Source organism: Saimiri boliviensis, chromosome 2 (genome assembly GCF_048565385.1).
Source record: "Saimiri boliviensis isolate mSaiBol1 chromosome 2, mSaiBol1.pri, whole genome shotgun sequence".
NCBI lineage: Eukaryota > Metazoa > Chordata > Mammalia > Primates > Cebidae > Saimiri > Saimiri boliviensis.
Window position 1 is genome coordinate 167,587,870 of NC_133450.1, and position 27,920 is coordinate 167,615,789.

Here is a 27,920-nt window from a genome sequence, read left to right on the forward strand (position 1 = left end):
CTTCAATTCCATCTTCCTTTTGTGACATTCAAGGCTATGCTGACTTTACCAAAATTGTTTTCAGTCAAATTTTCTAAAATAAAGGAAAATAAGCATATTTTTCTGCTAAAAACTGTTGTCGAGCCCATGACTAAAGCCATTTCATACAGAATACCCTGGCCAATGTTTAGCACATAGTGCTTTACACTGAAAACTTTAAAAACTAGAACAGCTATCCCAATCTATCTTCTAAAATAATGTTGTGACAGCATTAATAAATGATGAATAATGTTTGGACAGTGTTTATTAGAGAGAACTTAATGAAATAAAGTGAAAGATATGTAAAATGACTCATATTTGATTTCATAAGCATGTTATGCCCAAAACCGTATTTTTGGTATCAAGGTGATCATTTTGATCAATTTCCTAGTGATACTTAAAGAATAGCATTAATTTCTAAAACTTCCAGATAACAACTTTTTTCCAGGTTACTGCTTCTATAGATGTATATGCAACTCACACTAATTCATACTTAAAGCAGATAGACTCTAAATGAGCTCTTCTTACAAATTATTTCCAGAATGGGTATGAGCAACAAAAAGATAAGATATAAATTATCTAATTATTCAATAATACCAGGAAATTCTTTTCAAAGATACAAACTAGGCCAGGCATCCGGGCACGGTAGCTCACGTCTGTAATCCCAGCACTTTGGGAGGCTGAGGCAGGCAGATTGCCTGAGGTTGGGAGTTCAAGACTCACCTGATCAACATGGGGAAACCCCATCTCTACTAAAAATACAAAATTAGCCGGGTGTGGTGGCTGTAAATCTCAGCTACTCAGGAGGCTGAGGCAGGAGAATCACTTGAACCCAGGAGGCAGAAGTCTCGCTGAGCCAAAATGGCACCATTCCACTCCAGCCTGGGCAACAAGAGCAAAACTCAAAAAAATAAAAAAAGATTCAAACTAAGCAAAATTTACATTATTTTGCAAGACTTATCAAATCCTGCTCCAGTCATGTTGCTAATTATCTCATTTAAGATACTACTTTACCATATCAATATTTATTATTTTATACTCTTTCTTTTCTCCAAAAGACTTAAGAAAACTTACCAAAAACACTCCCACCACAGATAAAATAAATAGGTAAATCAATTTAGGTTAAGTGAAACTTAAGGTAAGAAAATAAACATATATGGGCAGTGGTAGGGCACAAAAATATAAGCTTTTAGGTCCCTGATACTTTGCCAGTAAAGCTGTACTTTCTGTCCCAGGTTCAGTTTCTTCCGTGTTTGCTGGGAGTTCCTGTACTATTCTGCAGATCTGATAGAACTTTTAAGAAGGCAGGGGTTGCTTTGCCTAGCAAGGGAATAAGAATAGTGAGGTGGGAGTTCCAAGGTGGCATTTGGAAGGCATACCTTTTCCCAGAGGAATCATACTGAAGAAAAAGGCCAGTTGTCCAGGAAATAGCGAAAGACATTATTACTATATTGAAGCCAAATAGAAAGTAAAATACTTTTTTTTTAAGTTAACAATCGTTTTGTTTCCATGGTATACTCAAGAGTCTGACTCCAAATAACAACCTCGAAACCCTCTTTCTGTTTTCAGTGCTTTCCTGAACTACCTAAATGTTTTCCCTCAAGCAGCACCAATAAAACCCAGATTCTACCCACTGGCATTCTGTCCAAGCCAACACAGCTTTCACAAGGTGCTGGAAAAAGACTTTGCACACATGAATGTGAGGCATTGAAGGTCTTAACAGCGATGCACTATTATAGAACTCCAAGCTGGGCTCCTAACCGCCTGAGAGACTGAGGACTAGAGATGTCATCCCATCAATGAACAAATGAATCTTCTTCATTTTTTAATACTGTACTTTGGTATTTGGCTTATTGGGAATTTTACCAAAGGCCAAAAGAGGCTACTATTACTGTCCAGATTTGGTTGGGGGTTTGCCATCTGAAATGTACTCTTTTCCCCTAGGAGCTGAAAAGTGGAAATGTACTTATTTAAATGCATTGGCCTTGATCATAGTGGATGCCTAGATTCCTATTAACCTTTAGTCTTGTAAGTCCAGGTTAATTTCAGTTACTGACCTACCCTTCTTTCAACACCTCTATCATCAAATGACATTTGTGTATCTTAATCTTCGAGGTACCACGTGGAGTGATTTCCAAAGAAATACTTCTTGCCCTCTAGGGAACTTAAAATCATTCCTCTCACAGTCTCCTACTGTCTTTAACTGGATGCCATTAAATAGTTGCCTCATTCTTCTTCTGCAAAAACCTTTCTTCAGTGGTGCCTCATTAAGGGGTGGCTAATAAAACTCATGTAGATGACCCAATTTGGTAGAAACTCTGATGACTTTAGCCCTTCATCTCTCCTAAATGTTGCATCTTACGACGTTTGGCATAGCTCTGACATTTCCCTATCTGCCATGTAGAACGGAGTTTTGTGTTTGTTTTTAATTCTACGTATTTAGAACTGTCCATATATTCCACAAGAAGAGTAAATCTATGATGCAGATAAATTGTTACTTTGAATATTAACTATTATATAGATTAACAAATATTGCTATTTTATCTCCAGAGAATTTTTAATATAGAGTCATCTTGTAGCACTAGGGGGAAAAAAAAAGTCTTACATTGAAGAGATTTTTCCAAATAAGATGTAATTTAGGGTTACAATGTCAAAACTGTAAACCTAAAATTAAACTACTAACTATTTTTGTTTGCAGGCTTCTTTTCTCAAAATTACAACCACACTACATTTGTTGCAAAAGAACAGATTCAAGCCAGGATTTTGTTCATTCACGTGTTATTCCTACTTTACACGTATTTTATGGAGGAGTTACTTTTGCTGGCATTTGTTTTGGTTTGTTTCTTTTACTAAATGGTGAGTAATGTTAGAGATAAATGTACTAACTGCCTACAAACACTCCAGGGCGAAATTTTGGAAAGAAAGCTTGAGTAAATATCACAACATTTGATGGGATTTAAGAAATTAAGAGTTCTTCAGATGACAAGAAAGTGTTCTTTTTTACACAGTGGAATTAAAGCTATGGTGAATAAGGCAATATATGAAGAATTTTCTGGAAAGCCGGTATGTTGAATCATTACATCAGAATCTGCCCGGTGACTCTTACAACAAAGCTTCAATGCCTGGGAAATTGAAGAACTTCACTCTGAGAGGATGGAACTACACCAAAAACACTTCTCCAACTCCAGTCTTGGGAGAGGATCAAAGTAACAGGCCCTTGTCCCTGGTAAACAGTAATCTGGGCGTACTACACTTTCTTCACGTTGAGCCAAGGAATTTCCTCCCGACAACAGGCTGTGGGCTGATGGGCTCATCCACCTCCTTTCCAAGTGGAGAGAAAGCAAAATCAGGAACAATATCCCCTGAATTCTCTTCAGCAAGGATTATCAAACACCTGTTTTAAATTTTAATCTCATTAGTTATTATTGATAACAATGACAATGTAGATCCACTGCAAAGGCTTATACCACAAAGAAAACACAACTCTTTCTAATTAGTACACGCTTCATAAACAAGGCAAAGGCACCTTTCTGAAGCTATTTTAAAGCCCTTGTTGTGGTTCACAGGCTCAGAGACGCTTTGAATTCTGTTTCCACGCATTGTACTAGGAGAAAGACATGGCATTCTCCAAATATCATTGAGAGGCATCTTTACCGCAAGGCAGGATGGTTCTGGGCACGGGGCCCCCTTTCCACCATACCTAGAGTTCCAAGGAAACCAGAAGCCCTGCCTGGGTTCCCCAGTTTCTTCTCCACTGTCTCTCTGAATGCTGGACTTGCAGTCTCCTCAACAGTGGATCACAGCACATAGCTCTCATATCTTTTTATACCCATCAATCCCACATTCTCAACCTTGCAAACTCCCCCGATTCATTTCCTCCTCTTCCTCCTGCCCTCTCAACTCTTTACCCTTTTCTAAGGAAAGCTTATTTCCCTTTCGGAAAACCCCCTTCATTAAAGTGTAACTTCCTCAGGAAGAATTGCAAAGAATCAGCCCAGTGCAGATGAGGCTCCACTACCCAAAGCTTCTGCAATCCATCCAGTGAAATCAATCCTCCTACACACACACACACACACACACACACACACCATCCCATCTTCATCTTCCTATCCCTCTCCCCCCCTCCCACAGAGTTTTCTGCTCTGAACTGGGTTATTCTACCTAATAGCCCATCTACTCCCTGACCCCAGAAGTCTGAACTCCTCTAAGGCCTCAATCAACAACGAGATATTAAACTCTGTATTCTCAGGTCAAGCCAAGCCAAACGTTGACACACCAGGAGTCTCTGCCCCTCTGACTCCAGCTTCTGGTGGATATTCCCACGTTTCACTTGAAATTCAACATCCTCTCCCTTACTGGCTACTTCTCCATATGGCAAAGTGAAAGTCTTCTCCAGCTTGAAAAGTTAACTGCTCTACCTAAATTCCAGATTCTGAAGTTTCCTTTTCCTTGAATAATATTACAAATAGTTACTAAGATGCCATACTGATTATGGGCCAGGAACTATGCTAAACATGCACTATCTGACCCAGAAATCATAAGAATGCTATAAGGTATAGATACATTTGATTGAATCACACAATATTTGCAATATTCAGCTAGATTTAGCCCATGAAACTGTTGTTTTGTATTTATATATGTACATATTGATTAGCTCCATTTTACAGTTTGAAAAACTGAGGCTTATGAGACAAAGTATCTTCCCCAAAGCCATATAGCTCAGGTATGTAAGATCCCAAGGCTCACAGCCACTACACCACATTGCCCCTCAAGCTTCTCTTATTCCCCAATTTTACACAGAGTTGGCCCTGTCTGCTCACCTTTGCTTAAATAATGCTCATGTCCTCTTCACAACTTCTTTTAACAGCCAGGCTAAGACCCACATTCTCCCATGCGGTTAACCTGACAAATTCCAAGCCGAACTGACCACAGCCTTTCTTGGAATCCATACTACAATTGGGCAAGTTGCCCTTCCTTATGCCCTGTATGTCCTCTAATCATTTATTTACCAGTGAGTCGTCTCTTCTCAAATTAAACTGCACACTTGGCAAAGCTAAGAAACTCTGGTAAGTATGTCATTTTTCCTCTCTAAACCACCATATCTCAATTATTAAATGAGGGTGTTAGAAAAAGCTACCCTGTTTAAGAGAAAGCATTAAGAGTCTGTCTGCTTAGTACTCCCCTTCATTACCTTTCCCTCCACAAAACACAAAGGAAGCAAGTCTCGGCTTGAATTAGGAGGTAGCAAGTTGTCAAGTTCTCCTTTTGATCCTTGGATCCCCATTTCCAATGCACTGGTGCTCTCAGATCTTTTGCTATTGCAAAGACTTCCTCCCTTGTCAACTGTTTCCAGTTCTTCATCTTTCCAAAACACTTTCTACATCCCACTAATATTAACTTACAAGAACACAGCTTGGAACATGTAACTTCCTTGTTTAAACACTGGCAGAAACTCCCCATTATCTACCATGGAAGGCAGCATTCTAAGATGGTCCCTAAGACTTCCTGCACCTTCATCTACAGGCCCTGCATAGTCCCCAGGACTGTGAATATGATGGATTTTACTCCCATGATCAGCCTATGTTATATGGCACAGCATATCTTAAGAAATAATTCAGGTAGGTATGACCTAATCATACGAGCTCTTTAAAAGCAAAGGGTTTTCTCTGGCTCATTTCAGAAGCTAAGTCTGAGAGATTCAAAGCATGAGAAGGAACTGATGTGCCCTTGCTGGCTTGAAGATGGGGAAAAATTGAGGTAGTCTCAAAGGGTTGAGAGTAGCCCCCTGACAGTCAGCAAAACATCGGGACCTCAATCCCACACCCACAAGAAACGAAATTTTGCCAACAACAGAAATGAGTTTGAAAACAGATTTTTCCTCAACATCCTCCAGATGAGAATGCACCCCAAGTGGTACCTTGATTTTCATCTTGTAACAGTGCAGAGAATGCAGCCATGCTGAGCAGGACTACTGACCAAGAGAACTGCAAGCTAATAAATGGGAGTTGCTTCAAGCCATGAAGCTTGTGGTAATTTGTTACACAGCATAAGAAATTTCTGCACCTACTGAGGAAATCCATTGCATCAGATGGCATTCAGGGTCCTTAAGGGTCATTTCCTTGATTCCAGGCTCAGCTTACCTGACACTAATTCCCGCACCTCAAGCTGCAGGTGAGCTGGCACTCTGAGCCTTTGCCCATGCTACTTCCCAGGCTAATCTGTACTTCTCTTTATTCGCTAAGTTTAGAAAGCTGCATTCCAGGACTGGGCACAGTGGTTCATGCCTGTAATCCCAGCACTTTGGGAAGCCAAAATGGGAGGTTTAGTTGAGCCTAGGAGTTTGAGACCAGCCTGGGCAACAAAGTGAGACGCTGTTTCTACAAAAAATTACCCAGGCATGGTGGCACACACCTGTGGTCCCAGCTACTTGGGAGGCTGGGCTGGGAGGATGGCTTGAGCCCTGGGAACTCGAGGCAGCAGTGAGCCATGATCACATGACTGCACTCCAGCCTGGGCGACAGAGCAAGACCCTGTCAAAAAAGAAAAGGAAAAGAAAAAGAAATCCACCTTCCTTGCAGACCAGCCCAAACACCCCTTCTTTCCTACTCTTTGGAATCAACATTAATCCATTTCTTCTTTCTACTGCTCCCTTAAGACATTACTTGGAATTCTATCTGTGGGTTATGCAACTAAATCAGGGGTGTCCAATCTTTTGGCTTCCCTGGGCCACTGAAAGAATTGTCTTAAGCCACACATAAGCTAACACTAACGATAGCTGATGAACTTAAAGAAAATCAGAAAAAAAATCTCTTAATGTTTTAAGAGAGTTTACAAATTTGTGTTGGGCTGCATTCAAGGCCATTCTGGACCACATACAGCCTGCGGGCCATGGGTTGAACAAGCTTGAACTAAACCAAAGCTCAGAGAGGGTAGGTGCTATGCTCAGATGATAGAGCAGAGACTTCCTGACAGAAAGTGTATCATGAGGCAAGCCAGACTGCAGTCTGGGGCAGAGTGAACAGCAGGGGCATGCTTATGATTCCCCTAGGTCACTGAGCTGATCGACTCTGAACTGTCCTTGCCTTATTGATAATACATAATATTCCAGTTCAGAATCAAGATACTAATAACTTCCCCATTGCATTTTCTGAATTGCAACCTATTTGTAATAATTTTAGCAAGTCCAATTTTCACCCATATTTCCCATTAGAAACAATTTAAATAGAACAAAGCTTAAAAATTAGTATTCCGATTGTTTTTAATTTTAGGGCATTTATCTATAAAAATGTAGAAAGTCCTAATTAATAAATACAATGACTCTTTTTTATACCTCAAGTTATTCCCCTGTTGTGCAATTCAATAGATCAATCAAAAGGCACATTTTTTGAGAAATCATGGTTTCCCTGAATGTGCAAAAGAGGAAGAAGAAGTAGGGAAGATGTGTTATGTCACTGGTTAGAGGCCAATCTAATTTCAAGGAAATGCAAAGGCAGAAAAATCTTATCAGCTCTAGTTCAATTCCTCTAACTACACTAAATCAAAATCTAATAAGGAAATGGAAATACCTGTGATTGATAGAGAAGTACAATACTAGGAATTCACCTGGTCTCCCTAAGGGCGCTGGTTTGCTTTCCTTCTCAGCCACCCTGCATCCTATCAGCCACCCTCCACTGCCCACTTACACTCTAGTTGGCCAAGAAGCCACTGAAGGCTGTCCTGTGTATCTTTTCAAATTTTGTCTCTCAAGCAAATAGGATTCCCCTTGCCCCTCAAAATAATCTAAAAACAATATTAAAAGAAATACGGTCACAACAAAATAAAACAAATATTAAAATAGCCCTCGTCCAATTACACCTTACAGTCTCCCCACTTACTACATTTCCCTGAACAATTAACAGATTTTAAGATATTTCTGGCTGACCCAGAAGCCCATGTTCAATATGCATAAGGTAGAAAACAAGTGACAGGATACACAGAAAATTGTGCCATCATTTGCTGAGGCTTCTGTTCATTAAGATCACAGCTATTTTTCAGTTTCCACATGATGTTCTGTGTATAAACCATATATCCCTAATACTGGAAGACCGTGATGATCTCATCACTAAAAATTAACAGCTAAGAACTAAAGACAATATTCAGATTGAAAGTGTCCTGAGCTAAATCAAGGTGTAATGGATCACAGCTGAATGTTCTGCCCTATTTTAGTCTCTTCCAGAATGATGTACATATACATGGGCTCCACATACATGAGTGGAACAAAAATATTCAGAAAACAAAAATGTCCACAAACTTCCAAAAAGTAAAACTTCAATTTGCTGCATGCTGAGTACTCTGTTGAATCCACTCAAATGAAGTGATATGTAAGCACTGTATTAGGTATTGTAAGTAGAGATGAATTAAAGTATATAAGAGGGTATGCATAGGTTACATGCAAATACTACGACATTTTATATGAGACACTTGAGCATTATGGTGTTTGGTATCCCCAGTAGGGCCTGAGGTGGGGGGCAGTTCTAGAACAAATCCCCCCAAAATACCATGGGACGACTGTATTTTCCATTGTCATATTTTCTTTACCTGTAAAATAGGAATACAGTATCTTCCCTGAAAGGATAAGTGGTTTTTCAATTTTACAAATTTTTGTCAGAAATAAATAACTTTTTACCTTTTCTTATAGGAGAGCACATGAAATTTACTTTCTTAGTGAATTTCCAGTATACATTACAATATTATGAACCATAGTCCTCACCCTTTGTATTAAATCTCAAGGCTGATTCATCCTACAAAACTGCAACTCTGTACCTTTTGACCAAGGTCTCTCCACTCCCCACCTCCCCACCTCAGTTAGCACCATTCTACTCTGCTTCCAAGCATTCAACTTTGTAAAATTCCACATATAAGTGAGAACAAAAAGCATTTTTTAGAACATAAACTATAGCCTCATTTTTAAAATGCATTTGATTTGGATATCCAAGAATCTTTTTTTTTTTTTTTTTTTGAGACGGAGTTTCGCTCTTGTTACCCAGGCTGGAGTGCAATGGCGCGATCTCGGCTCACCACAACCTCCACCTCCTGGGTTCAGGCAATTCTCCTGCCTCAGCCTCCTGAGTAGCTGGGATTACAGGCACGTGCCACCATGCCCAGCTAATGTTTTGTATTTTTAGTAGAGACAGGGTTTCACCGTGTTGACCAGGATGGTCTAGATCTCTTGACCTCGTGATCCACCCGCCTCGGCCTCCCAAAGTGCTGGGACCACAAGCTTGAGCCACCGCGCCCGGCCCCAAGAATCTTTTTATCTCAAGAATGCTATAAAAAATAAATGACTATGAATGTCATTCTTAAGAAACCAGTTATTGTTTGGTACTAGGTTCATCCTTATACTACATTCTTCCTCAAGAACAGAATATGTAATATGATAGATTTGAAAGCAATGATTGGACTTGGGCTGAAACAAAGTGATGGATTGTGCCTGGAGTTTTTGTGGTTTAATGGCTAGATTTAGGATAAAATTTCATTTTATGAAAACAACATGAAAAGACCATCATTGCTTATAAAATTAAAGTCTGATATAGAAAGCAATAGTAAGTTTTCCATCATAGGCATGGGGCTTAAAGGCAGATTCAACTCAAAGTATCAGGATTCACTCTCAACTTTACTGGAATTCTCCATAAGAAGAACTAAAAGAAAAAAATTCAGAAATACAGAACAAAATATTTAAAGACCCAGGCCAAATTTTTTTTAGTAATTTTTTTTCTTTTACGCTGACAGTATATATAAAATGTTGTCATTCTGATAAAATACATGTTATTTCCTTTTGAATGAATCAAACTTTAATAAAATTCATTGAAATATGATTTAGAACAAAGATCAGGTAAAATTTTTAACACTAATCCAGAAGATTTAATTATTATAAACTTTGTAATTCCCTGTCACTGTTAAATATAGCATTAACAGAATAATTAATTAGGAAGGTATATACTACACATTTTAAAGAGCTTTTTTTTTCCTAAAATCTAAATGATGACAATTTGGTTTTGTAACATATGCTGAAAATATTAATTCATTGAAATATGGATCATCTCCCTTTTAACAAGCTAATAAACAATATTTGGAGAACCTTTTTTGGCTGAAGTCTATTAGGTAAAACGACCATCAACAAAAACAATGAGGCTGGGCACAGTGGCTGACCCCTATAATCTCAGCACTTCGGGAGGCTGAAGCAGAAGTATCAATGAGTCCAGGAGTTTGAGACCAGCTTGAGAAACATAGTAAGATCACCATCTCTACAATAAATTAAAAAATTGGCCGGGCAGGGTGGCATGCATCTGTAGTCCCAGTTACTCATGTGGTTGAGATGGGAGGAGCTCTCGAACCCATGAGGTGGAGCCTGCAGTGTGCCATGATCATGCCACTGCACTCCAACCTGGGCAACAGGGCAAGACCCTATCTCAGGAGAAAAAAAAAAAAAAGCAATGAATATATAAGCTTATTAGTCTTAAAAAATATTTCATATGACCTTTATTACCATAAGCGTATGTTTTAAAATTAGTCCAGGTAATTGCTAATCATATTTTAAAAATAAATATTAGACCAATATAGCCAAAGAAACCTCAGAAATAAACAACTGTAGTTTTTCTGGTAATTCTGTTTTTTCGGTGGACTAATAATTAAAAACACCTGCCTTGTTTGGATACCAAATGGTTTCCCAATTTATCACAAACTTGCATGGGTGGGAAAATTGTGGAAGAGAGTAAGAAATCTTTTCCAAACATGTGCAGAAAACTACCACCAATTTTAAAAGCTAATTTATCAGTACAAAGATTTCTGCCACCTATCATTGTCTAAATGGACTCCTAGTTTGCTGGTGAGATCTTATTTTTAGACTGTGGTATCCTTGAGGATAGAGCCTGTGATTTTTATTTCTAGAGGTCAGTATAGGGCATGAAATCTTAGCAAGTACTCAAAACTATCTGTTGAATAATAAAAGGACGGATGAATGTTTTAAAAATGAATTAGGAAACATTGTTCTTGAATATCTCTCTATAGACTTGAAATAAACTACACTGCGGAGAAAGCAGAGCTACTTTGGATTTTCATGAATCACATATTTTCCTTGAACTTAAGTAATATGAATACTGGCATGAAAATTTACAACAGTACTGTAATCATGGTTTTTAAAAAAAAAAAATCAATTTTCCCCAATGTTGTTGATAATAACCGCTCCTTACATATGTCAGTTGTAAGCAAGGTTTTTATAAGATTCACAAAGTTTGAGTCTAATTCTCAATACAAACCATCAAGGTGGATACTATTATCAACCCCATCTTACAAATAAAGAAAGGGAGGCCTCAATGGGGTAAATAACTTGCCCAAGTTAATACTGCTGTTTGGCTGCAGAGAGGAACCTCCCCCGCCTCTGGAATTTAAGCTCCAAGCACTGAACCTCTCAGTATTTTGAAGTAATTCATGTCTTATTATGGTGCCAATTTAAATCAATTTTGCATAATTATTTTTATAAATATACTTTAACATTTTTAAGTATTTAAATTTTTATTTTAACTCATTAAGAATAATTCACTTACTCTTCCTTTAATCAGATGATTCACAACTTTGCATTTTCTCTATCTTTTTAAGACATATAGTAACAATAGAAGGAATCTAAAGCTATTGTGTTAAACTGACTTTAAAAATAATTATGTAGGAAGAGAATCATATGCATTCATGACATTAGACTATTAGACTCTTGAAATAAACTTCATGATTCTTTTTTTTTTTTTTTTTTTTTTGAGATAGGGTCTCTGTCACCCAAGCTGGAGTGCAGTGGAACAATCTTGGCTCATTGCAGCTTCCGCCTCCCAGGTTCAAGCAATTCTCCCACCTCAGTTTCCTGAATAGCTGGGACTACACAAGCATGCCACCATGCCCTGCTAATTTTTTGCATTTTTAGTAGAGACAGGGTTTCACCATGTTTGCCAGGCTGGTCTCAATCTTCTGACCTCAGGTGATCCACCCACCTCAGTCTCCTAAAGTGCTGGGATTACAGGCATGAGCCACAGCGCCCAGCCACGATTCTTAACAGTGATTCCCACATTTAAACTATACAATGTTCCACTCCAACCCATTTACAAAAGCCACACTCTATTTCAGTGGTCAAAACAGTTAACACTTAATTGTTCACTTAATTTCTCTGAGCTATATTAATTACACAAAAATTCAAATTGTTTGCAAATTAATGTATGCTTGATTTTGAAAATATTCTAATGAAAAAGCTTCCTTTCTAGCCAGGCTTTACCACTACATAAGAAAGGATCTGATAATTTGGCTCTTTCAGTCCATCTGAGATGTCTCTTTATAATTGTATTTTAATTTTATTAGAGTGCATTATTGATGTACTTTCTCTTTCACATGAACCCAAACCAAAACTAATTTAATGCCATGTTCCTGGTGATTCATTATGAAATGATGAATCATATATTTTTGGAATCTTATATTTTGGCTCTTATATTTTTGGAATCCTAGAAATTCCTTTATCTCTTTTACTTCTTTAAAAAATTTTAGGTAGTTGTTTTTATTATAATTACTGTTATTATGTATACCACCTACTTATAAAAATGCTTTGAGGAGGTTTATAGGGAAAAAAAAAAAAAAAAAAAAGAGGTAGAGAAATTCACTTAAACTAAGTGTCAGAAAAAAGGTGCCCTAAATATCATAGGAAAATCAACTACATAAGATTTCGTTTTATATTATTATTTTTGGAATCTTATATTTTGGCTCTTATATTTTTGGAATCCTAGAAATTCCTTTATCTCTTTTACTTCTTTAAAAAATTTTAGGTAGTTGTTTTTATTATAATTACTGTTATTATGTATACCACCTACTTATAAAAATGCTTTGAGGAGGTTTATAGGGAAAAAAAAAAAAAAAAAAAAAAAACAGAGGTAGAGAAATTCACTTAAACTAAGTGTCAGAAAAAAGGTGCCCTAAATATCATAGGAAAATCAACTACATAAGATTTCGTTTTATATTATTTCTACATTCACATACAGGTAATCCCCAACTTATTATCGATTCGTGCTCCAAAAGCTCACAGGTAAGTTAATGGTCTGGAACGCAATGAATTCTAGAACCAATATCACATTAGGTTATCAGGTTGTTATACCAGTACTCAAAGCCCAATTCAATCCTGAATGCTACTCAGTCATCATACCAATAGTACCAACAGGAATTCTGAGTCTAAAGAGGGTGGTCTTATGAAGAATTATGCCAAATGGGAGATCAAGCATTTCTACAATAAATTCATTCATTCAGTAGACATTAACTGAGCACCAGAAGGTTACAGAGTGTCAGCTTTACATGTTACTAATTCTGGAATTTAAACGGCCTAATTCCTAAATATAAACCATAGATAAAATAATGCCTTAAATAAAATAATGTATGTAAAATTCATGGCACATAAAAAAAAATCTTTACTAACTTTAACTCTCTTCCTTTTTGCTGAGGAATAAGAAGAAAGAAGGAGAGTTCTTAGCTTTACATAAATTCTTGAAGGAAGTCAGGCTTAATTTCAAAACTCTCCTCCCTCATCTTTTGCACTCCTCTCCACCTTCCCTTCCGGGCTCCAGGACCCCGTGTAAGACACTCATGAGCCAACCACATTTCTCTGTTCCAGGCTCTAAAAATATCCCCTCTCAACCCAACTTTCATCCCCATCCTGCAGCCACTAACGTCTGCCAGGTGATAAAAGCAGATGATGAAGTAAAAACAATCGTTCTCAGTAATTGATTTTTTCTAAGAAAAATCATGTTTACCCCAATGAATTTCTAATCAGTTGTATTTTAAATCAGTATAAAAATGGTATAAAATAATTCAGGAAGAGTACAGTTATAATATTTGGCGCAGAGAGAAAGCCACTCATTTATTCATCGATTCAGCTTTTATGAAGTACCTTCTATCTTCCTGGATAGACACATGTCAGTGATCATGTCCTCATAGAGCTTTGAGATCATCAGGGACAAACTTGTCCAAGCTATGTGACTATTTCCAATGGGTATTAACAAATATTTGTTGAACAGAGTAAATAAAATGCTATAAAGAACCTTAGAGAGCAACAGAAATGCAAAATAAAGGGCACTAACAGAATAGAGTGTCAAGGAAGACTTCTTTGTTGAAGGCTTCTCCTACAATGTAAGTCCCATGAGAGCAGAGATATAGTCTATATCCAAATGAACCTTGAATTTCAAGAACCCAGAATAATTTCTGGCACATAGTAGGCACTTAACTAAAAATACGTGAAAGAGAAAAAGAAGATCAGCTTAAGCTTAGACTTGAAGGATGAATAAAAATTAGCTGGAGAAAATGGGATTAGTAGAAGTGAAGGCATTTAAGTAGAAAAAAGTAGCACTTTTTGGCAAATTTAAAGAGAAAGCAGGTTGTACAGATATGAGGTAGAAGTTCAAGAGAGAAAAGTGAGAAACGAGTTTGGAGAGGTGGGCAAAATGCAGATCAAACTGGGCCTTGCAGGATGTGTAAAGAATTGAATAAACTTTTTTCCTGAGATGGACTAGCCCACTCCCCTGGAAAGCATAGCTTGGATTGAACTTTTCACGATCATCCCTCACAACAGTTCTGAGGCAGTGGCATGTGGATTCCGGTGGTGAGGGGCAGAGGGAGAGTGGAGAAATGGCATCTGCACATTCGCAAGATGAGTAACTCAGGCTCCCAAGCTGCAGGGGAGGAGCTGCCACTCTCACTAGAACAAACCACTAATAAATAAACACAACAGGGATATCTGAGTCCTTGGCCCATGGCTTTTCCATGGGGAAAGAAAAAAAAAAAAAAACCATATCTATTTGTTTATAAGTTCAGATTGCTATCTCAGCATGCTGGGAGAATTCATTGAAAGAAAGCCCTGAAAATGAGAACTATTTGCTCCTGAATTTATTTATGAGCAAGTATTAGTGTGTGAGAGAGAGAGAGGGAGAGAGACCAGGAAAGACAGAGCGAGGGAGAAAGGGGCAGTCCTGTCAGGGGGCTGACTGTAAAAGAATGGAGGATTACACACTTCACTGTTCAAGGGTGACAGAGGGAAAACGAGGCTGGCACCAAGCAGGAAGCCCGGTCCTGCCTGAATAAAACACTGCACATTTATGCAGTCCCTGGTATGCACCAGATCTTTTATCACAAACTATTTTGATTGCATAGAAAGAAAAGTGCTAAGTAAAAATTATTTACTCCAGATCTATTATGAAAAGAACAGATTAACTCCCTAACACTTCGTTCTTTTTGAAGGTATATTTTCTACCTTCCTGGTATGATTTATATTAATGAGAGGTTTAAAACAGGTTTTAACTTAAGAATGATTGCTGATGGTGAAGTGCAGTAATTATACACCTTATGACAGGACACGTGAATGGCTCCTACAAGAGAACTGCATAACATGCCAAGCTAATCCTCCTTGCATAAAAAGAGAGAATACTTTGCAAGCTGGCCGATTTTAAGCTCCAGTTAACAAAAACCCTTTTTGTTGGCGTCTAAAACAAGAATGGGTTAACAAAAGCAAGGAGGAAAAAAAATCTCATTTTTTCCCTCCTTCACAAAATATAGTATTACAGGACTTAAAGGTTTTGAAAAGCCACGATGTGGCTGAAAGACTTGAGAAAGAAACAAGGTCTTCGCCAACAGCCACGCACTAAAAGATCTCAAGGTAAATCACAGTTCTCTTCTCAGTATGGAACAGTATGATTTTACTCTAGTTTTTAGTTGTTGCTTTATTTTTGATTTTTAACGAGTCAAAGGTGTAGAGAGGGAAGGAGCAACAACATGGCTAGGTAAGAATGAAATGGGTTCATGGATGTTAGGAAGAAAAAGACATATGCCATGGTGGGCAAGTCAATAGTGTTTGTGCCGTTTCTGCATGGCTGCGTTTTCTCATACAAGAGCCACTTCTGGACAATAACGAGACCCCGTAAAGCATCTTCTTAGGGATTACGACCCCGTCACACTGGGAATGTTAGGTTAACACAGACCAGCCATGGGCTTAACTCTGTGCATGCCTGTCTTCCTGCTGCAAAACACACCAAATGCACAGTGGTCCTAGATTCTCCTGAATCATTTGCCACCAGGAAAGAAGATACTCGGCTACAGACACGCCACCTACTTGCTCAAGGAAAGAAAAAATAAATAAACGAAAGCCACCAGATTTACTTCACATCATGGAACTTGTTAGGACAAGGGAGACGGGAAGACTGAAGGTTGCCAGGTATAAGGAATGAAGTCTGGAAGTCCATTTTAAAGTACTAGAGAGCTAAGGATCAAGTGTCAGTGTTTAATTCTCTTCTAAGAATTACTTTCACCTTGGAACCTTTCAAATGAGAAATGAAAGGAACCAAATTCTTCTCTTTTTCTATGGCACTTAATTGATTTACAGAATCCTAACGTGTAACAAGTTTCTATAATGAGTTGAACTAGTTAGCTTATTTTATTTAAATGTTTATTTCAATTCTTTTGCCTATGTACTATTGTCTGTGATTATCCTAGTCTATAATCAAAGAAATCATGAGTGCCCCCCACCTATTTGCTGAGCTCACTAAAGCAGAGTCCAGGGCTGCCAAGGCTCATCTGATAAACTGGCATGCTCAGTGGGACAGGTCAAGAGGGCAGGTCTGCCCCTGGCTTCCTCCTTCTGCTAACACATGCTACCTTTGCTCTTGATAGGATACAGCAGAAAGTCACCACTCTTTAAGAAAACCAAGGTCAAGAACAGAAAGTTTAAGTTGTGGCACTTCCTAAGCAATTGATGTCATTACTGCTCTTCAAAAGATCCCCACTAGACATGTTGTTTAGCCATAAAGATAGTGCTTTGTGTTGAAAATGCAAAATCACACAAATACTGATTTAAACATTTTATTTCCAAATGTAAGTAATAATTAAACTATTTATATCCCTTCATGAGAAACTAGAAACTAAAATTTTCAGATGTGAAGGAATTTCTAAGAAAATAATCCCAAAAATTTTCAGGAAAAACATCTAACAATTTAACCATAAAGAGCTTTGGTAAAGTCTGACATCCAGTATTTAGCTGTTTGGCTATTATTATTATTATTTTTTTTTTCTTTGAGATGGAGTCTCACTCTGTCACCCAGGCTGGAGTGCAGTGGCTCGATCTCAGCTCACTGCAACCCCCACCTCCACGGAGGCAAGTCTCCTGCCTCAGCTCTCAAGTAGCTGGGACTACAGGCCTGCACCACCACGCTCTGCTAATTTTTAGTAGAGACAGGGTTTTGTCATGTTGGCTAGGCTGGTCTTAAACTCTTGACCTCAGGTGATCCACTCACCTCGGCTTCCCGAAGTCCTGGGATTACAGGCATGAGTCACTGAACCCAGCTTTGTTTTGCTATTATTCTTTAATAACTATTTGCAAATTGCAAATATTGAAGGGTGAGTATAGGTACAAACACAAAATTAACTAGTAGTCTGAGCTGAAATATTGGAGCTTAATTCTAGTCTATTAATTTTGATCTGAAATAATGACCCAGAGACACTTTTATCACCATCAGCACTCATTCCAATATTCAAAAGGAAAATTGTCATATAATTTATATAATCTTACTTATAGATGCTTTACTTACAGAAAGCATCTATCAATTATAATCAGCAAAACAGGAGGCAAGGGCATTGTTTTATTGTGTTACATGTCAAAGGAAAGGAGGCTTTAGAGAACTTCTTTGACTCTTGGAAAATCCAGGATTGAAGCCTGCAGTCCTTTGACTTATTGCACAGTCAAACCTAGGATAAATTATCCTGAAGTAAAATGTCTGAGCATTATTCTCTAGATTGGACAGCAGAGAGAGATGAGTGTTCTCAGCATCAAAAACCAGATGACAAAGGCACATGCAACCCAAGGACATGCAATAAACATACTGGAACAAGAATTACCACATTTAAGAGAGAAGCTACCTCATGGTGTAGTAGGATAAGAAAGAATGAGATTGGTAAGAAGAGGCAGGAAGGTATATTATTATTACTCTGGGTGTTTTTTTGTTTTTGATTTTGTTTTTGTTTTTGTTTTGAGATGGCGTCTCTCTCTGTCACCCAGGTTGGAGTGCAGTGGCACGACCTCAGCTCACTGCAACCTCCGCCTCCAGGGTTCAAGCGATTCTCCTGCCTCAGCTTCCTGAGTAGCTGAGATTGCAGGCACAGGCCACCATGACCAGCTAATTTTTGTATTTTTAGTAGAAGCGGGATTTCTCCACGTTGGTCAGACTGGTCTCGAACTCCTGACTAGGTGATCCACCCTCCTCGGCCTCCCAAAGTGCTGGGATTACAGGTGTGACCCACCACGCCTGGCCTGCTCTTTTTTAACATTTTTATTTAGTTATGCTTTGTAAAACTAACTTATTTTTAATTTAATTTATATAAATGTAACTAAAATTTTATTAAATATTCTTAAACTTGACGATGTATGCATTTGTTCATTGAAATCTTGTATTTTTGGTATGTTTTAACTATTTCAACATACATTTTTAAAAACCAGATCCAAGAGGATCAGAATAACAATAGTGAGGTGAAAAAACTGGATCAAACAATTAATTGTAGGGGACAAAAAAGAAAATAGCTTCAAATACGCTCATTTGGTCTATTTGAACAAATGTTAAATAACCAAATATTTTAGACTTAAATCTTTCACTATTCTTGGGGTTCAAATGTAGCAATCTGAACTATTTAGGGTTTCACAACTGGTAGGTACTTAATAAATATATGCCTATTGAGTATAATGATAATTTTATTCAAATGAGACGTTACAAAAACTGTTATACGATTGAAAACAAAATAAAGAATTAACACCAGGCGGTGGCTCAAGCCTGTAATCCCAGCACTTTGGGAGGCTGAGGTGGGTGGATCACGAGGTCAAGAGATCGAGACCATCCCAGTCAACATGGTGAAACCCCGTCTCTACTAAAAATACAAAAAATTAGCTGGGCATGGTGGTGCGTGCCTGTAATCCCAGCTACTCAGGAGGCTGAGGCAGGAGAATTGCCTGAACCCAGGAGGCGGAGGTTGCGGTGAGCCGAGATCGCGCCATTGCACTTCAGCCTGGGTAACGAGTGAAACTCCGTCTCAAAAAAAAAAAAAAAAAAAAAAGAATTAACACCAAGCTCTGAAAAAAACACTTCACACTAATTCATTCCATCTCAATCCTTTATAATACAGGCTTGAAAATTTTTGGATAAAAATGATCTGATGTTCAAAGGACAACATTTAAAACTTGAGAAGCAGATTAACAGAGGAGAATGTCTTTGTGTTTAGGACTTCTCAGTATTGCCAGCCCCAACCTTGTTCCTTACCAGTTGTAAAAGCCTATGTGAGACCTTAGTGCTGAAAGCCTCAGATTCCTTATCTGTAAATGATTAGATTAGATAACAAAGTCCACAACCAAGTTTATACAGTTTGGTTGACAACTTTGACATATACTATCTCACTCCAAAAGACCCCTTTGGGTCTCCATGGGCTACAATCTTGGTTTTACACACCACTCTTATTTGGTTATATGTTACTTACCTAAGTCCAAGAATTACAAAGTATAGTTGTTCCGCTAATTTATTTCTTATTTTTTAAAAAAGCAGTGTTGTACTGCCATAGATAGAAAAACTCTAATCTTAACCTACTGCTGAATTACAATTAGGTGCTAAATCACCTTCAGAGAATGAACCTTTTGTTTTGGGGCTCACCCAGAAGCATCACTAGGACCTGAGGCCTACAAGAGAAAAGAAAAATAGTAACCTGGGCAGTAAGAGTTTTGCCAGAAGGAATGCTTGTCCTTATTAGAAACACCACTTACCCTAAGGCTTGAACTTTAACTATGAAACTTTACACACAGGGTTTTTAACCCAATTACTACTGGAAGCTCACTATATGTATTTTAATTCACAATAAAGAATAAATGCCTGATATTACATTATTTCCTAAAAGCAGATTTTGATGGAAGACAACAGGCTGGGCTCCAGTAACAAGAGTGTACTTGATATTTTTTAAAGACACATTTAAACCATAGCATTGATCATAACACAATAATCACTATACCATCATCTTCCATTCCTCCAACAAAGCCTCTTAACAAAGACATGTGTATGCATTACAGCTACCAGTTTTATATGGAATTGCCCACTAATAGCTAAAGTAAATTGACATCCTTATGAATTTAAGGTTCTCTATAATATATGGCTACTGCTTTTGACTGTACTTTTCAAAACTGACCACAAAATAAAAGCTTATCTTTATAACTTCTCTCTGCCCTTGTGTATGCAGTCTCCAGAGAAAGCACTCCTTAATTTCATCTTAGTGGTCAGTAATCTTCAGTGATGGAGACCGAAATTAAAATTGATTATTTAAATTCTGACAAGCTGCTTATGTTTGTACTTATCATAAAACTATACTATACCACAAATGCCCTAGACCACGGGTATGGGTGAGGGGTTGATAGGAAATGATCCATTTCATCTATCTAGATTTAGGACGATGCATGTAGAATCGTAGGGCCACTTAAAATAACACTCATCCATGCTGGACTAACTGAAGAGGGAAGTCGCTATCCTCTTTTAATAGACCAAACAGTCCTCACGTCACTGCTAGAATTAAATTCCAGAGAATTTTTTGGATTCTATTTAATGAATGAGGATATATTTTTCATGTGGTGTCATTGTTTCACTACTTCCCATGTTTATTTGGACAGATTCATAGCACTGGGTAGGAAATGTATTGGTTGGCAACTTCAGTTTTGGAAGAGAAAGTAAACACATGCTGATTAGCAAACAGTAAACTCTACTGTGTTTAATTTTGGCTTCTCTTTAAAAAAAAAAAATAAAAACACAAAAAAACCACTATTTGGTGTTGTGTTCCAAGTAGGAGCATTTGTCCCTAAGTTCTTTCCTAACCCCTTACTGGAGGGCTTCCAGAATTGCTCTCATTTTTTTTCTTCTTCCCCTAACACCAGTGGCAAACGCCAACATTATTTAAGAAAATACTTGTGCATATGGTATCCTACTAGCACAGATTTGCCATCCAGTTGAACAGTAGGGCCACTAACCCACACAAACTAAACTGCAAAATTATGAACTGCATAAACATAAACAATTGTATTTAGCCCTAATAAATTCAAGGTAAAATCACACTTCTAAAATTCCTAAAAGGCTACTTCACTGAAAACTATCAGGTTGGAGAACTGAAGGTGATAAATATGACAATAATCTAAAACTTCCAATGCTCTCTGTAGAGCCAGTTTCTTTCATTTAACTCATTTCTCTTGATTTACTGTGACTCCCCAAATTATTCTCCAAGCTTTAGTCATTCTTAGCCCTCTTCTTCTTTTTTTTTTTTTTTTTTTTTTTTTTGAGACGGAGTTTCACTCTTGTTGCCCAGGCTGGAGTGCAATGGCGCGATCTCGGCTCACCGCAACCTCCGCCTCCTGGGTTCAGGCAATTCTCCTGCCTCAGCCTCCTGAGTAGCTGGGATTACAGGCACGCGCCACCATGCCCAGCTAATTTTTTGTATTTTTAGTAGAGACGGGGCTTCACCATGTTGACTGGGATGCTCTTGATCTCTTGATCTCGTGATCCACCCACCTCGGCCTACCAAAGTGCTGGGATTACAGGCTTGAGCCACCGCGCCCGGCTGCCCTCTTCTTATTCAGCTTCAGAAGATCTCATCCAACTTCAGAAAACAAAAGCGCTAACACCCAAAAGTGCCGAAGGGCAGCACACACTGGGAAAACCTTGGCCACCTAAGATATACCACTGCCCATTGAGTACAGAAGCTTTTTATTATGTCTATATACCTTTTCATAAAACAGAGCTAATGCCTGATCTCATCACTGCTGATGATTACTACTGATTATTAATCACACTTTCCACGACGCTTCCAAGGTATGCACAATTTTGTACCCACTTATCAGATGGGAAAGCTGAGGTATCTAGTAGTTAAATAACTCCTGAAGCCCATTATAAGAGGTCAGCACCATCTCTTGATGATCTACATTGTTTCTTATTCAATAAACAGTTATTGTGGATCTACCAGGCTCCTCACAGTGCTAGGTACTCTGTAGATATGTGATCTACCATATTCTGGGCTTTGGGCAAAAGAGCAGATGATCAAAGTCCTAACCCACATGAGGCCTACAGCCTAGGAGGGCTATGAAACAGTAAACCAAGAAACAAATGAATATGAAATATGCCAGATAGCTATAGGGCAAAGAGTACAGAGGGTAAGGAGGAAGAGAGCTGAGAACAAGAGCAGTAGCTGGAGTGGTAGATTTCTGGGGCACACTTAATTTAAATCTTCCTCTCAATGAGGTAAGGGAGCAAGCCCTACCTGCCACCATCTGAGAATAAAAGGGTTCCCAGCAGAAAGGACAGACAGAGTGAAGTGCCTGAGGCTCAGCTGACTGGAGGGATGGTAGGAAGGCAAGTTGTTAGTATTGCTAATGCTGAAAGAGCAGGCAGAGTGACTCAGGGGGGAGAGGGAGGCAGAGGTCAGATCATACAGCAACTGGAAGTCACAATTAAAAGTGGGGGCTGCAAACATAAATGAGACTACTCCAGAGAGACGGAGTCGTGGAAAGAGTTTAATACATGAGGTTACACTAAAAATTCACTTTATGAAAAGCAGTTGATGCTTTTCCCTACCATCACATAAAAACTCTGTGTGCACAAACAGAAGGGTGCATGCACTGAATTTTATATACTCTAGGAAACATTTTCACATTGGTTGATTCAGTCAAATACAAAAAAGTTGCAGAACAGCATCGAGTACCTAAGAGAGACCAAAAGCATTTCCTTCTGTAAAGCCCTGCAGCTGAGGGCTTACATCCGCCTGGTCCAATCAGTTCACTTCCAAACAAAGGTAGGAAATGGCTGCATCCTAGTATTTCATTGTGGACTCATGAGTCAGTGCTTTGGAACTTGGTATCTTTGGGAGTGAGTGTCTATTCTCCACGTCTCTTGCCACAAGGGGAAAAAGGTACAGATAAACAGTAACATAATTTCACCCAACCGAGATATAAATCTGTGTGCTTCTCCACCCTTCTCAAAAATAAATGAATGAATGAAGGAAATTCAGTTCCTGCTTTTTTTTTCTTTCCCTCTCTCTTTTGTTTCCTAATTCCCAGGACTCCCTTGTGTCTCCTAAACAGCCTAAGGTCAACTGATGGTGAAAGTACAACATACCATAATTATTCAAAAGCTGTTAGGTTATACAATATAGTTTATAATAGGAAAGGAAGTTACATTTGATTCTGCATACAAGAGCAGTCAGTAATGCGCCCATTACATAGTGATTCTAAGAAACTGAAATGAAGAAACTTGTCCTAAAGAACAAATTGATTCTCCTCCATCATTTAACCAAAAAGGCTTGTAGTATTGTATATTCACAATGGTACACAGGAGAACAGCAACTTAACTTTGAAAACTATTTTTACAGAATGGTCACAAAGAAAATGATATAAATCCCGTTAAGTCTTTTCATAAAAAGCTTCCATAATTTCTGAATCCACAATGTACAGAGAGCAAAAGAAGAAAATGGCATGTGTATATGTTCTAAGAATATTACTTCAGATGAATAAGGCTTAGAGGTATAGTTAACATACAAACTATTTCCTTCAGGAAAAAGTATAGGAACTCCTGGATGAACACAAGACTTACTTCTGATGAAAGTTACAGAAGAAACTACCAGTTGTATACGATCTAATACTACAAGTCACCTATTATCTATGAAGGCAAAGGGAAAGAAGAAAAGATAAGGAAACAACATTTAAATAAGAATGAGAAAGGAATCTCTGTTCTAACTTAAAGGTATTTAAACATATAAATCCAAGTATCAGCCAAATTATTTTATAATGATATCCATGTGATCAATGTTGCATAACCAAAAGATCCTTACATGATTACACTGAGAGAAGCTCAGAAACAGGAAATTTCTAGCTACAAAAAGTACAAATTATTTTCAGAATATTGAAGGGACCTGGTGTTTTCTACCCAGCAGAATGGATTATGAAAACAGTGAAAGATATCCTCCAGAGAGATACTGAAAGAGTTTATATATTAAAGAGAACTTTACATTTCACTTTTCCAATGTAGAAATAAACTGAAAAAAAATCCAGAGAGGATGGTGAGGATGAAGAGGAATAAAATCATAGAAAGGAATAAGTAAAAATGTAATAAAAAAAGGAATATGGTTTTCACTTATATTAGTTTTGTCCTTCCATTAAAAAATACACCTTAAAGTCCATTACTCTTAACTATATTGCCAATTTCTCAAATAATACACTGGTCAAGTTCCAAAATTTCATTATATACATAAATTGCATACATAAAAGTTACAGTGTAGCCTGTGGAAACATTTTAAATTTTCTTCAGCAAAATTGGGCCTAAAGTTTGGAAAAATTCCTAGAGATTGAAATTAATCTCTCTCTCCCTCCCTCTTTTTCTCTCTCCCTTTCTCTCTCTCCCTCTCTCCCTCTCAACAGATAACATTATCCTACTATATATCCTGCCATATATCTTTATACTCCAATTTCGTACCTAGTCCCCTATTCAGACATGTATAATGCTTCCATTTTGAAGCATATGGCTGAGGAGCCAAAAGAATTTAAATTGCCTTCAAAATGTGCATCGCATTATAAATGGTGTGAAAAAAGATCTTACTATTCAGCTCTCAACTTGGAGCATAAAGCAAAGAAGAAGCAACACAAGACTGCTTCAAACTTTATCCAAAAACTCAACAGCTTCACTTGTTTATAGAGGTACAAAAAGTATGCGACACAGTTTATAAAACAAGAACGATGTACTGTATGCAAAAGTAAAGTTAAAAGCAAAGTATAGTAACAGCCCTATCTCGTTACAAACACTTGGCAGCATGTCTAAAGTACCATGGTCAAAAACATGATACCGTCTGCGTTGTACTTCTGCCAGAAAGCACTCCCTAAGTCCAAGTCTCTTTAGCCATCATCACCACCTCATTTGGCAATCTCTCCCAAGCCTCAGTTCATCTACTCAAAATTACTCCACAGAAAGCAGACAAACTCTCCAGCTTTGTAGGCTGCAAGTATCACAATGAAGTAGCATTGGCAAGTGACAGCGGAAGATGGAGCTCTGAGGTTAGAAAGCCAGGACCAGCTCAACTGCATCCTCAGAGCTGATTTGCATATCAAGTTGAGCAGAGCTGTCTTCATGTTGTAAGTCAGGGTTTCTTCTCTACTCTCACAGTAATTCCAATGGGTCTTTCTGAATCAGCCGTGGCTGAGAAAGAAGGCACATGGCGAGAATACACTCAGGCACCGAATACCTTTTAGGCAAATGAGGGGCAAATATATTTGGCAATTATCTGCTATTTAACCATTTCCGGGCTGGCTTTTGAATAATTCCAGAACCTCAAAAACTGCCTCCATAGTTAGGTATGCTTAACGGACCAGGCCATTACCAAGGCTAAGTAATAAAAGAATATGCATCAAGGCTTAGGTGATACATAGATAAACAGACTATATCAATATCAACATCTATATCTACCTGTGGCATTTATAACTAAAAATGACAGTGCAAAATATAAAGGGATAAATGTGGCAATGAAAAGAGGAGTGATAGGAGAAAAGGAGCTGCATGAATTATTAATTTTCTTAGGGCATGTAAGAATTGGCTTCCAATTTTTTCTTTAATCCACTTTCTCCAAAGTAGCATATTACATAATTCAAAAACACAGATATTGTCATTTTAAGTTTACAGCTTGCCATATTTCCTAGAAAGTAAACAATAATTAACAACATATCTCATAGTTGTTCCCTCCCCACCTTTCTTCAAGAAACTTTACACTTTGAAATGTAGATACGTAAGCTACTGCTGGATCAGGGCCCACAAACATATGTTTCTAAAGGAATAATATGTACAGGTTAGTCTGGTGTGTACCAGATGTAAGAAAAAGCAAATTTGAAAACAGAAATATCAGTATTCAATGCAAAAATACATTTTTAATTAAATCCCATTCTTCTTCTCCTTATAGACACAGAATCAAAGAAAACCAATGGTACGTAAAATTTTTTAACCTTTTTCCTGAACAAAAATCCCAATTTGGCTCAGGACTCTAGATTCTTTATATACATAAGATCACAAGACAAGAAATTCTCATTTATAAATTGTCCTCTCTCAGAGTAAGCCTCCTACAATATGCTGATATTCAAGCAAAAGAATTTGTTTGAAAGGCAAAAGAAATTCCAAATGTTAAACCTATAAGGCAAACCAGCCAGCAAAAGGCTACGAAGTCCACATGCCTATCAGTTATTTCACATGTTAAACCTCAGTTACCAAAAATTTTAAGATTCTCTGTAATCATAACTAGTGAGTCTTCATTTTTCATATGATTCTCAATGCAAAATGAGCACATTATCTGCACACTGAAAGAATTTATGTATTCTTTCCCCACATATGGAAATATGCATGAGAGTATTCAAAAACAAATTACAAATATCCACTCTCTAGAAGTTTGAAGAGTCTAAAGTTTGGGTTGTATTTACTTTTTCCAGTGCAAACCTATAAGGATTCCTTCAGACTTAGAAAAGTTATTACGAGAAGTCCTGTAGGAAGAAATAGATTGGGGATTTAGATCACCCATGCCTAACCTTTTCAGGGCATCATGATCTCTCCCCTTGTTCTATACATCAGAGATGTCACTGAAGTGAAAGCCAAGTTTTAATTTAGAATTTAATAAAAATTGATTAAGCATCACAGAGCACAAACAAAGCTGCTCCATAAATCTTTCAGCCCTTTTTGTGCTAGGAAGAAAGCAAGCACTGTCTGCTGAAGCAGATGACAGATGCTGGCTTAAAGATAAGTATTATTTATACTTCTGTACCAGATTTCTTCTTATGCATATCTTATCATGCATGGGTATATGATCAACAAAGCAATTATTTTATATCAGTCAAAGACATTCAAATGTACGCTGGCTCCGCAGGAATGCTTTAAAGAGTTCAGGTCTCGGGTTCAATTAAACCAAGATGGAGAGAAAGAAAGTTTTGAAAGAAAAACAAATACTGAAATGGTTGTGATTTGAAATGTACTTTCACACACAGGCTAATGAATATATATGCACTGAAAATAACTTTGTTCTGAACATATGCCTATGCATTTTAAATAAATGATGCATGTTTGAAAGATAAGAGGGTTTACCAAATCTAAACACATCAAGATATATCTATATTAAACTGCATTTATTTGTACAGTATGTCGGTAAGGAAACAGACCCCTGAAAGAAATCCAATAGTTACGTAAAGAGATAGCTGATTTTACCAAGTTTGCGAATATTTCAGTCATCAGAACTAGAGTTTAAAAATTTAAATCACATTCTCTCCCTCCTTAGAAAGACAGAACATACGAAAACTAATCATTTAATGGAAACTCCCAGAGGTTCATCATTTTACTTCTAGTAAATGAAATGGAAAAAAGATAACTAATGATTTGAAAGAGAAGAAAAAGCAACTTACATTACCTTTAAAATGTATATACAATACTCTGCATTATAAGCCATTTGAAAGTGGAGAATTTGGCATGTGATTCCAAAACAAATCAGGATAAGTAAGATAAATAATCAGGTGGGCTGTCTTGACCATTCTCTTTTACCCCAATTCCTAAGCCCCTCGAGAATCCAGAAGAGGAGCAGGTCCGGGGCTGGTGTTGCATTGCTTTATTGTGTTTATGAGGAGGGACAAACTGGAAAAAAATGAATTTTCAAGTCCAGCCAGAAAGTCAACATACAGATAGATTTACTTAATTGGGGATTAAAAAAAAAAAAAAAAAAAAAAAAAAAAAAAAAAAAAAAAAAGCATGGAAACAAAAATCTGCGCTCATCCATTTCTTTATATGGTA

The 27,920-nt window shown here is 37.6% G+C and overlaps 1 protein-coding gene and 1 long non-coding RNA gene across 17 annotated transcripts in view; both read right to left on the reverse strand.

Moving 5' to 3' along the window:
• The window catches only part of NFIB (nuclear factor I B), a 236,749-nt gene that overhangs the window by 136,907 nt on the left and 71,922 nt on the right, over nucleotides 1-27,920 (reverse strand). The gene's annotated exons all lie outside the window — the stretch shown is intronic.
• On the reverse strand, nucleotides 1,293-27,825 carry LOC141583727 (uncharacterized). Its single transcript, XR_012516581.1, has 2 exons — nucleotides 19,105-27,825; nucleotides 1,293-18,133 (listed from the first exon to the last, which is right to left on the reverse strand). It is a non-coding gene; the product is annotated as an uncharacterized LOC141583727 (long non-coding RNA).